Genomic DNA, 13,420 nt, shown 5'->3' on the forward strand with positions numbered 1-13,420 from the left:
GCAGAGCCACCAGATCAGATAAATGTGGCATAGCCACCAGGATGCTTCCTCCATAATATAACTCGTGTCCCCATGCAGTAGATATACAATCATGGCATACATCATACAGAATTAAATTATCATGCTTTTCAGTCAAAAGTAACCCTAGGGGTATAATGGTAATTTTGCACCTAGGGGTGTATCAGTAATTTCCATATATAGGGGTATTCAAGCAATTTAACTATTCTTAGGGTTTTCATGCATAGCATAGCCATTTTCATATGACCAGAAACACTTACCGTATTTTCTTACCGAATTGGGCTCGTTGGCCCATTAACCCGTTTTCAGCCCGTTAAGCCCAAAATATCATTAATGCACGAAATTGCACGTACTATAGTTTTATCACTGTAGATTACCAAAAATATTAACCCACTTATCTTACGAGCATTCACACACTCGCAAGTTCCCAAAATACCGACTTTTCAGCATTTCGGCTTTTCGGCTTTTGCCGATCTAGTCTATGAGAGTGTGTCAGTTACACACCTGTTTGTGATGATTCATTGACGAGATCCACATACGAACTACCTACAATTATATTACTACCACGTTAATCTAACTACTGAAATGAACTACATATCAACCCCTTACACTATTCAGCCAATAACACCTTAGGCACTAGCAATCCTACCTTTGCCAAAATCAATGACTAGATTTAGATCCCGTTGTTCCCCTTGTCCAAGCCCTTGATCAGCAGCCTCTAGATCACACTATCATCAAGATAAAACAGTTATCACAACCCCTTAGGGCTACAAGTCCAAAACGACAGCCACCCTAACCTTTAGAGATTTCGGCTTTTTCTAAAATACGAAATAAAGACTAGGTTGAAAAGACTTACCACCGATTCCTTTAGTAAACAATACCTCTTAATCCCCACTCAATTCTGATGCAGTTCTAAGCCCTCAAATGATAGCAAAAGTTAAGCCTTTAGTGATCTCAATATTCGGCTAAGTCCCTAGGAGTGTAGAGTTTTCAGTATTTTCCCTTTACAACAGTGTAACGAAAGATGAAATAGGAGGGTTTTGCCGTGGTCTTGCCGACAGAAGCTTGAGGTTTAGAGAACTAAAGAACCGATCAAGATTGATGAAAAAAGATGAGAGAATTGGCTAGGAGAAATCGGCATAGAAGGAAATATGGCTTTCGGGATTTCGGCTTTTCTTATGGCAAATGGCTATGAAGGTTTAGGATCGTCTGAAGAAAAGATGGAGATGAACAAGAGGATAGAAAGATTCGACTATAAAGAAAAGAAGAAAAAGAAAATGTTGATGGAGAGAGGAGAAAAAGAAAAGAAGAGGAGAATAGTCCGGAAACGACACAACTTACCCCTAGTGCTGAATTTATATTGGCACTTAACCTAGCCGAAACTTGCTCCCCTAAAGCTCCCCTTGGCCGGCCAACTCTTGCTCCTCAAGATTCCACCATTTGGCCAACACCGTTCTCCCTAATCAGCTCTTAAATCCTCTCCCTTATCAGCTCTTAAATCCTCTCCCTTATCAGCTCCCAAATCTTCTCCTGACAGCCTTTCACTTCAGTCCCACTACTTAGCTTTTCTGTACATAAAAATTAATATCACTAATTTGCTTACCTTGCGACTCGAACCTTAGCACACCTTGGTCATCCACATGCCACCTCTAAAGCCCCCAAGTGGCGTCACATGCCAACTTACCACAGGCTTCCTTGTGTTTTATTTTACCCAATTAATACTTAAAAGGCTAGCTAACCAGAACCTCTTTTCCCTATGGATTAAAATCACTTAAAATTACCGGGTTTTAGCTTATGCTTGGGCCTTCTAGAAGCCCACTAACATAATTAAACCTATGCCAAACAGTCAAAAAACATAAATTTTAAAATTCATTGAAAACCACAGAAATCCCAAAAATCCCGAAGATTGGGGCGTTACAGGCTCCATTATTCACAACATTATTAGAGAACCTCTAATAATATTGAGCTTTTAGTCGTTAACACTTCAATCTTCTGTACCAAAGTCATGAGCTGTTCTTCATCATACAACACATTAACTCAATCTTGATCTATATCGGACAACTCATATACACAAAAGGTACGTTCCATATCATCACAACACATATACACATAACACACTTGAATCTTTTTAAATTCGCATGGTGAAGCTAGTCAGTACATCACTGGTTTTATACTGTGTAACCCCATACGACTCAATAGTTTACGAATTCAACTCTCAATTTCTGTTAAATCCTGACAACATCAAACACAAGCAATTCAATTATTCTATTATACGAGAAGTCTGTACCTACTGAAACAATTACAGATCTCGTCAATTGCTCAATAAAAAACCCAAATAACACTTCTCTTTTCTAGGGATATGGAATATCTCGATAGGAATTCTATATTACTCTTTCTCAACTCCATTCTAGTACCAACACTGGCTGATGTAGTACTAAAGACATTTGATACTCGACTTTATTCATGTTATTACTCCAAATATTCATGCACAAAAATAAAAAATGTCGAGTCCAAAACTCGATCACTAATACTTTATTTCTATAAGTTTTCTTGCAACATTTCTACATAGGTTCTGGGTTTTCTGTTACACAAATTTTTACTCTAATATAATATCATTCATTAGGTCTGAACTGAAATTTACAACCAGATGTTGAACCTCATTGTACTCGTTTAGCTTACAATTCACTAACACTTTTCTCAGCCGCACAGACTTGCAATAAAATTTCAGTTTCAATCTTGAATTCGGCTAGGACCGATCCTGTCTGTAAACAAATTGATCCATGTAACCATCATTCTTAAAGTAAACGAGGTTTTTTTAATCGAACGTCTGTAACTATTTTTAACCCTTCTCAAAGATTAATAATGACTAACTCAAAATCTATCAATAGCTCAAGTCACTTATGCTGCCTTAGACTCAGGTCTCTATCCATGACATCGGATGATTTAAGCTATCACATAGTCTTATAGCCTCAAAACACATTATAATCCATTTAATGACACATCATTGAAAAATCGAGAAAGTTGATCTAAAATTTAATACCTCAAATAACAACACTTCCAACCATTTAAAACTCTACTGGCATGTAATAGTCCATCTTAATTTCCCATGAAAATGATAACTTTATCAATGAGAACAATTTTAACTCATGTCATGGTCTTCTAAAATATGCATTTTTCATTCAGACTATCCCTCTCATTTTTTTTTCCACGAAGAAACGAAATTTCGTTCCCAGATTTGAAAATAGACTCATACATAAATATCTCATTTAACCTTTCCGCACAAATTGAACAACTGAATCTCATCAATCATTAATAATTTAAGAAATCCCTTCATACTAATAACAAAATAAGTCGAACATACAGCCCTTTTGATAATTCTTTCATAACACAAAACAAAATCCTCTATGAACTACTTTTGTTCAACCAAACCATATGGTCTCTTGCTAATCCCAATAGAAATCAAGATTACCAATAAATGAAACCCATTACACACTCTGGACTTGAGCTACCACAATCTATAGATTGGCAAATTTCAACCCCTTTTACGAAAACTAGAAAACGTCGCATCAATATCACCGTCTTTTCGTGATCAAGCTAAAGATATAATCATAACAAACACTTTTCACTCAGGCTCAAGAATATCCCATACAATGAACCATGTTCGATACATATGAACAACGGGAATGACAAACGATTCGAGACATTTACTTTCAAGATATTAAGACATACAGAATTTTCAAAATATTAGCTCAGATGAAATAAATAATAAAGATTTCAATGATCCCCCAGAGAAAAGAAATCCATAGGAGGAAACCATACAGACCTACTAGAATCAAATGCAACAATGACCACATCCTGTTTATATATATATGTACCGAAACAGAGTACTGCTCAAAAGAAACAGAATCATAGCTTTACGCATACTCCATCACCAACTATTGCTGTCATTACAAATTCCATATTATTCCTTTTTCACTGAACTCTTTGGTTTCACACTCGTGAGTTTATTCAGCGAAAATCTCATGAAATTCTAGTATAAAACACCATTCTGGTAAAGGGGTAAGGTCGTAGGGCCTCTAACTCGACTCTCACATACATATACATGTAACATAATTTTCATCATCATAGCAACATCACCATAATAATGTCATTCATTTCGGGTAAACTAACCTTCATATTGATTTTACGCCCACTTTCCAGATATCTCATTCTAACAAGTATACTTATGCATACATTCTATGAATTCTGAATAACTTTACTTATCCCATTCATTTAATCAAACAAGTGATGTACATAACATCATACGAGGGCCAACAAACATGAATAAGTATCTTCAAATCTATACTTTCATCTCACACGTTATCATATGCATATCATTACAAATATGTAAATCAATCCAAGCAATTTAACACTTATACTCAGACTATGTGAACTTGCCAACCATATTCATTCAAATAAGTATACATGAACATTCATTCCATTGATATTTTGATAAGTTATCTAAAGACATGCTTTCGCCCGAGTAAATCAGCCATGTTCATCATAGAATCATCAACTAAACATAAATAAACTCATTACAGTATAGTCCTTTATCTCATTTCAAGGAACCATTGCAATCCATCAAAATTTTAATGTCCAATCAGAACAATGTCATTTTATTCGTAGCATGATATTATGAATCTTGTTCGTACCTTTCCGAGTTTCAACTCATCACCATGACACTTTGATCAAATACTTTGGTATTACTATAAACATAGTTGGGTGTAGCTCAGTTGGAGAGTACTTTTGTCTGAGCAAGATAGTTCTCATTCGCGTCAGGAGACATCACACTATCATATATCTGTGGCATGTATAACTAGACTCTCATACGTGCTAGGTTAGTCCGAGAATCGACTAAACCATAGCTCTGATACCACTAAATGTAACACTCCTTACCTGTGTTCGATGCCGGGACAAGGTACGAGGCATTACCGGACTTAAACATACACATACAAGCAAAAACTGGGCCATAAAATTTCTTTTAATTCAAAACTTTTTAAACACATGCATGTCGTTCGAAACACAAAAATTTATATGCTTTTTCATACCCATTTTTACTTAAATTCGTGCAAATCCGGTTAAATTCTTGTCAAAAAATAATTAAATATTATAAAATAATTAAATTGTGTTAAAAATGAACATGGTGAATTTTAGTTAATTTTATACTTAATTTTGATTAATTTTGGCTATTTTAAATGATTCAGCAAAGGGAGAAAAGCGGCTCACGACTTCTTTGAAAGCACAAAATCGAGAAGCAATTTGAAGTTCTGAGACACATTAATTTCCAGCCTAAGATGGCCCAGAAATGTGTATTAATTCATAATTTAATTAATTATATTTTAATCCCCATTTAATTTGGGTTAAATAAATTATTTGTAATTAATTATGGAGAAAGTGTCCAGTTAAACCGCACTGGTCGAACCAAATTGAGTGAGCCGAACCAGCAACTAATTGGGTAGCCCAGAACCGTCCATGCTGACCCAAATCAGCATTTTATATGATTAAATATGCTTGCAAAAAGGCCCTTGAAAGACTTCCAAATTGTATTCAAACCCCACCTTTAATTGTGGCTTTGTAGATTTGCCCTAGGCTATTTTTAGCAAAGTTGAAAGTCTCAACTTTTTCCAAGTAGATGGCCGGTCATAGGGGGCTCTTTGGCTGCTGGAATTTTCTATTTTTAGTAGCCACAATCAGCTATAAAAGCCACCCCTTTCTGATCATTCAAACCATGCCTGAATCCAACAACATTCTCTCATTCTCTCTTCTCCTCTCTCACTTTTCTCTCCATTTTTTCCCATCCCATTTCCCTTTTTGTTCAAGTGCCGATTTCTACTCTTGGGAAAAAGGCTCTCATCAGCCATTTTGGAGCAGCAATTAGGTGTTCAAAACCTACCTTGATAGCCGAGGGCAATGAAGAATGAAGAATGGAGCAACTAATCAAGCCACGGAGAAACACCAAATTTGCTTCTTGTTCCCTATCTCTTTAATTTCTGTTGTTGTTTTGATGAACATATTTATGAATATTTATGCTATTGAAATTGCTATTGAAATCAAATTGGCTTAAATTATGTTTGTGTTGGGTTGATTATATTCTGTCTGCTTGAATTGTTAAAATGATGTTTATGCTGTTATAGGCATCGGTAAATTGCTTGGTTAAGTAAAATCATGCCTAAGTTATTTTTGCAATATAATTGTTAAATAACTAATGAATTAATTATTAAACCGTATTGAAATTATAATTAATAGACACAATGCTTAATCAGTGCATGTTTATTCTTCTAAGGTAGCTAAAGTTTAAATTCGCATTGTATTTGGTGATACATATGCCTTGCATAACTTGCAAGATTTTTGTGATTAAACTGTTTCAAGGTAGAAATACCCTGTTACCTCACTTAATCTTCTATATGCTTGTGAAGATTAATTAACAGCTTGGATTGACATTGAAAAATTTTCAAGAGATTGATTAATTTAATAAGTATGTATGTGCAGTAGTTAGCAAATTACCAAGTTGCTGTGAATTTATTCGTAGCAATATAAACATAAGTTTAATAATTCTAAGTTAAAGAAATGTAATTAATCCAACACAAGTATGTTATCTTGATTAAATCTTATTTGAAATCATGCATTATAACTCCTTTTTTTTATTTTAATTATTTACTTCGTTTTTTAAATAGTTTTGGACCATCTTTTAAAACCAAATTATTTTTACCTCGCCAAAGTATTTTACAATTAATTTCATAAATAATTCTTTTTACAGTCCCTGTGGGTATGATAATTCGACATTTACTTGTCACTTTATTACTTGTTATGATTGTGTACACTTGCACATTTTCCGTCGTTCCAATTTTTTGGAGCCATTGTCGAGGACTGTTTTAAAAAAGCCATTATTTGTGAATTTGTTAGTTTTACATTTTGGTTTATTTTCCAGTTAAAATTTTACTTACTTAATTTTTCTGTGATTATTACAAGTGTTTATAAGTATTGACCAGATTATTGACTTACTCCCTGTAGACTCTAAGATAGAACAAACCTTTCAACAGCAAAGAAGACAAGCAGACCAGAGAAGGATTGAAGGAATGAATTTTAAGAATATGAATCAAGGAAATGGAGCAAACCTTGCTCAAAATCCTATCCTTTTTGCTGATGATAGGGATAGAGCCCTAAGACAATATGTTGTGCCAGTGTTTAATGATCTTAATTCGGGTATTAGGAGACCCAAAATTGAGGCACAACAATTCGAGCTGAAGCCAGTCATGTTCCAGATGTTTTAGACAGTGGGCCAATTCAATGGAATACCTACCGAAGATCCTCATCTTCATTTAAAACTTTTTATTTAGGTGAGCAACTCTTTCAAATTAGCCTTGTTGAACTCATTGCCACCAAACTCAATTTCCACATGGCAAGAGCTAGCCGAAAGATTCCTTATGAAGTATTTACCGCCAAGCAAGAACACTAAGTTGAGGAACGAGATCATTGCCTTCCAACAAATGGATGATGAGTCCTTGTATGAGGCATGGGAACGATACAAAAAAAGTTATTATGGAAATGCCCTCATCACGAAATCCCACATTGAATCCAATTTGAGACAATTTATAATGGTCTTAACACTCACAAAGGATGATAGTGGATGCCTCCACTAATGGTGCTCTTCTTTCTAAGTCTTATAATGAGGCTTACGAAATCATCGAGAGGATCACTAGTAACAATTATCAATAGCCAACCAATCGAGCCACGTCAGGAAGACGAGTCGCTGGAATACATGAAGTGGATGCTCTCACTTCACTCGCATCTCAGGTATCTTCAATATCCTTAATGCTTAAGAATCTTACCACTAATGGGTCTAACAATTTTGCAGCCCAACCACCTCACCAATTTGAAAGTATTGCCCGTGTTTATTGTGGGGAAGGACATTTGTTCGAAGAATGTCCATCGAACCCCGAATCCGTATATTACATGGGTAACCCGAACCAAAATCACGGAGGGCAAGGAATGCAATCCAACATCTACAACCCATTGTGGCGAAACCACCCGAATTTTTCCTGGAGTAACCATGGGGCTGGAACCAGTTACAACTACGCCCAACCTAGACTGACCCAGCCGCCTAGTTTTTCCCAACAAGTTCAGCAACCAGTTTAAGCTGAATCATCCAATAGCTTAGAGAATCTACTGAAAGCTTACATGGTGAAGAATGATGCCTTAATTCAAAGCCAAGCAGCTACATTGAAGAACTTGGAGAACCAGATGGGACAGCTTGCAGCTGAACTCAGAAATCGACCACAAGGTGCTTTACCTAATGATATGGAGAATCTAAGAAACTCGGGAAAGGAACATTACAAAGCGTTAAAATTGAGAAGCAGAAAGACAGTAGAGCCCAACACCGTCGAAGCTGAAAAGGAGCCAAATGATACTTAAGACTCAGAGGAAGTTCAATCGAGTGTTGAAATTCCAGTTTCACCAGAACTAGAACCTACAAAATCTGATAAGGTAACTTCAGAACCACCTAATTCTAATCAACTAACAACTGCGTTAAATGTAAAATTGCCAACAAAGATAAATCAACTAGTACCAGTTCTAGTAATGAAACCTTCACCACCCTACTCCAAAAGACTTCAGAAGCAGAAACAGGAAATTCAATTCAAGAAGTTCCTTGATGTACTCAAGCAACTTCGTATCAACATCCCGTTGGTAGAAGCACTTGAACAAATGCCGAAATACGTTAAGTTTATGAAAGATATCCTGTCCAATAAGCGAAGACTTGGAGAATTTGAGATGGTAGCTCTGACGAAGGAATGCAACGCATATCTTCAAGACAAACTACCCCAAAGCTGAAGGATCCTGGATGTTTTACCATACCTTGTAACATTTGAGCAACATATTGTGGTAAGGCACTATATGACTTAGGTGTAAGTATAAACTTGATGCATATGTCAATATTGAAAAAGTTAGGGATAGGTGAAGTTAGACCTACTACTGTTACACTTCAACTAGCAAATTGATCCTTAGCACATCTAGAAGGAAAAATTGAGGATGTATTGGTATGTGTAGATAAATTCATCTTTCATGCTGACTTTGTGATTCTAGATTCTAAAATAGAAAAAGAAGTACCCATTATCCTAGGAAGGTCGTTCTTAGCAACTAGAAGGACCTTATTGATGTGCAGAAGGGCGAGCTTACGATGCGTGTTCAGGATGATCAGGTAACATTTAATGTTCTTAAGTCTATGTAATTTCTTGATGAGGTTGATGATTATTCTGCAGTATCTGACTTAGAAGATTTAATAGTGGAAAAGGATCCTCAACAGACTGGAAAGAATTTTGACATCAGACCCTCCAAATGATGAAGAAGAGGATGAATACTTAGCTTTGCTAGAGGCTAATAAAAGAAGATTTAATCTGCAATCTCATTTTGAATCTTTGGAGTTTGAGAAGAGGGAGTATGCCCAACCAAAAGCGTCAATCCAGGAACCACCTAAATTAGAATTCAAGGTATTACCATCACATTTAAAATACATTTATTTAGGTAACGCTTCTACTCTGCCTGTGATTGTTTCAGCAGTCAATATTGAGCAAGAAGAGAAACTTATCTTAGTCTTGAAATAATTCAAGAAGGCTATCGGATGGACCATAGCCGATATTCACGGTATTAGTCCATCTGTATGCGTTCACAAGATTATCCTAAAAGATGGCGAAAAAGGGACGATTGATAGACAACAAAGACTGAACCCCATCATAAAGGACACGGTGAAAAAAGAGATTATCAAGTGGTTAGATACGGGTATCATTTATCCCATCTCAGACAGTTCATGGTTAAGTCTAGTCTAGTGCGTGCCAAAGAAGAGAGGTATCAAAGTCGTAGAAAATGAGAATAATGAGTTGATACCAAGTAGAACAGTTACGGGATGGAGGATTTGCATCGATTATCAGAAGCTGAACAAGGCGACTAGGAAAGATCACTTTGCTTTGTCGTTCTTGGACTAGATGCTAGATAGACTCGTGGGGCGAGACTATTACTATTTTCACAATGGATACTCAGGGTATAATCAGATTACAGTAGCACCAGATGATCAACACAAGACGATGTTCACCTACCTGTACAGTATATTTGCATTTAGACGGATGGCATTTGGTTTATGTAATGCACCTACTACATTTCAAATATGTATGATGTCTATTTTTAATAACATGGTTGAGAAGTACTTGGAAGTTTTTATGGATAACATTTCAGTATTCGGAGATAATTACGATGATTGCTTAGCCAATCTGGCTAAGGTACTAAGGTGATGGGAAGAAATGAACCTCGTACTTAACTGGGAGAAGTGCCATTTCATAGTATGAGAAGGAATTGTTCTAGGGCATCGGATAACAAGATATGGAATCGAGGTAGATAAAGCGAAGGTAGAAATTATTAAGAAGCTTCTAGCGCCAGCAGCTGTAAAGGGTGTTAGGAGCTTTTTGTGCCACATCGGTTTCTATTGAAGATTTATCAAGGACTTTTCCAAAATTACTAAACCCTTATGCAAATTATTGGAGAAGGACACTACATTCAAGCTCGATGATGAATGCTTCAGAGCTTTCAAGGATTTGAAGAGTCGATTAGTTATGACACCCATAATCGTCACACCAGACTGGGATTTTCCATTTGAATTGATATGTGATGCGAGCGACTTCGCGATAGGGGCCCGATAGGAGCTGTCATGGGCCAGCAAAAAAACAAAGTTTTTCATCCCATCTACTATGCATGTCGGACTCTTACAGGAGCTCAACTGAACTATACGGTAATAGAAAAAGAGTTACTTGCTATTATATTTGCTTTTGACAAGTTTCAATCTTATCTTGTAGGTACCAAAGTGACTGTCTATACGGACCAATTGGCAATTAAGTACTTACTTGCCAAGAAATATGCTAAGCCATGACTAATCCAGTGGGTGCTTCTACTTCAAAAGTTTGATCTAAAAATTCAAGATCGAAAGGGAGTAGAAAACCAAGTAGCAGATCACTTGTCCAGATTGGAGCCACAAGAAGGAAATTCTCCTATTATACCAATTCAGGAAACGTTTATAGATGAACACATACTGAAGGTAAGTCATGTCCATAATATCCCTAGGTTTGCTGATATTGCTAACTATTTAGCTTGTGTTTTGATGCCAATTGATAAGATGTATCAACAAAGGAGAAAGTTTCTTCACGATGTAAAGTACTATTTCTGGGAAGAGCCATATTTGTTTAAAAAGTGTACAAATCAGATGATTAGGAGATGTGTGGCAGAAAGATGAAGAACAAAAGATTTTATACCATTGTCACTTAGCTCCGAGTGGGGGACACTTCGGAGGTACTCGTACGGTGGCCAAAGTATTGTAAGCCAAATTCTTTTGGCCAACACTATTCAAGGATGCATATGCGTACGTAAAAAGCTGTGACCGACGTCAAAGGGTCAGAAATGTCACCAATAGAAATGAGATGCCTCGATCAAACATCATTGAGGTAGAATTGTTTGATGTATGGGGTATTGAATTTCTTGGTCCTTTCTCTCCGTCTTTTGGTCACAAGTATATATTGGTAGCAGTAGACTACGTGTCCAAGTGGGTCGAGGCTGAAGCTAATCCGACAAATGATGTGAAGGTTGTAATAAAGTTCTTGCAGAAACACGTGTTCACAAGGTTTGGAACCCCAAGAGCTATCATTAGTGATGAGGGTCCCACTTTGTGAACATGTGGTTAAAATGGTTATTAGACAAGCACAGAGTAAAACACAAGGTTGCAACAGTTTACCATCCGCAGACGAATGGGTAAGCTGAACTGGCAAATAAGGAGATCAAAGGCATACTTGAGAAGGTAGTTTGCCCGAACCGATGAGATTGGTCCAAAAGTTTGGATGATGCTTTGTGGGCTTACAGAACAGCATACAAGACACCTTTAGGGATATTACCTTACAAGTTGGTCTTTGGGAAAGCATGTCATCTACCCTTGGAGTTAGAGCACAAAGTTTACTGGCCTTTTCAACAGTTTAATTTGGATCCTAAGCTAGAGAAAGAGAAACTGATGTTCCAACTTAATGAGTTAGAAGAGTTCCCAATGTTCTCATATGAAAATGCCAAATTACTTAAAGAAAGACTTAAGAAATGGCATGACAAACACATTCGAGTTCGAGAATTTGAAGCAGATCAGCAAGTCTTGTTGTTCAATTCTAGATTAAGGTTCTTTCCAGGTAAGTTAAAATCACGTTGGTCTGGTCCATTTACGATTCATCAAGTCTATCCATATGCAGTTGCTAAATCCAAGGTAAGGGAGATAATTTTCGAGTTAATGCTCAGTGCCTGAAACATTATTAGGGAGATAAAATTGAACGGGATAAAATCTCATTCATTTTATCGGATACTTAATTTCTTATTTTTATTTTTGAATAAATGATTTAGGGTATATTTTCGGGTATAGTATGTTTAAATAAATTCTGTCTAGGAGATTGGAACTTAAGCGGGACCACTTGTGACCCCTCCAATCTTTCCTTGGAATTTATTTTGACATAATTTCCTAAGAAATTATTCCCTAAATGGAAAAATAAATTTTTAGTTTTTCAAATAAAATGGTCAATTTTGATCCACATTTTAATTTGCAACTCAATTTTAAATTTTCATTAAGTCTAAGGATTTAATTGAATTATTTCTAAAATTTGATTGCTCTTTTGTAAATAATAAAAACTAGGTGCTTCTCCTTATAAACATTTTTAAAAACCATCTAGAATAAATATTTTAATATTATTTATTAATTTGATAAACCTTAATATATAATTATATTTATTATAATTTATATATTAATTTTATCAACTTTGCTTAGAATTAGGATTAATTGTATTTTAATTATATTTTATGGTTATCTTAATAAATTAATGGCAATTGATAATTTCATATGCATATATTTAATTATTAATTGTTGTTAAACTTTGAGTAGAATTAGAACTTAGGAAATTTTTTTAATTTTCTAAGAATTCTACTACAAATCTTATTTTTCCATCTATAAATACCATCAACCTTTCTCCCTCCATTCATTCATCTTCAAAACCCCAAAAAACCAAACCCCTAAGTGCCTCAAGCCTAGCCCAGTGGTGATCGGTACACACCCAATGAGATCCTTGACGTCCAGCTCCATCGCGCGCCTATTGCTCTAGCCTCAGCTCGCACGAAGCGCTCATCTACACACACCTGCTGCCCCTGCCTAGCAGCTGTCTAGGCCGAGTCTTGCACCAAACTTCCTTCCGCGCACGCCTTCTACTCCAGGCCTACTGCCAAAGGATCCTTGCTGCATTGCTGCTATAACACCCTGAATTTGGGCCTAGAAGTTTTGGGCCCTGAGCATGGGAGTGGTTGAAGG

At 36.2% G+C, this 13,420-nt stretch overlaps 1 non-coding gene across 1 annotated transcript; it reads right to left on the reverse strand.

Annotated features, from left to right (window-relative positions):
• Window positions 1-7,511: 7,511 nt before the first annotated feature.
• LOC128292355 (small nucleolar RNA R71) lies at window positions 7,512-7,620 on the reverse strand. Its single transcript, XR_008282339.1, has one exon. It is a non-coding gene; the product is annotated as a small nucleolar RNA R71 (small nucleolar RNA).
• Between the last annotated feature and the right edge of the window lie 5,800 nt (window positions 7,621-13,420).

Source organism: Gossypium arboreum, chromosome 4 (genome assembly GCF_025698485.1).
Source record: "Gossypium arboreum isolate Shixiya-1 chromosome 4, ASM2569848v2, whole genome shotgun sequence".
Classification (NCBI taxonomy): domain Eukaryota; kingdom Viridiplantae; phylum Streptophyta; class Magnoliopsida; order Malvales; family Malvaceae; genus Gossypium; species Gossypium arboreum.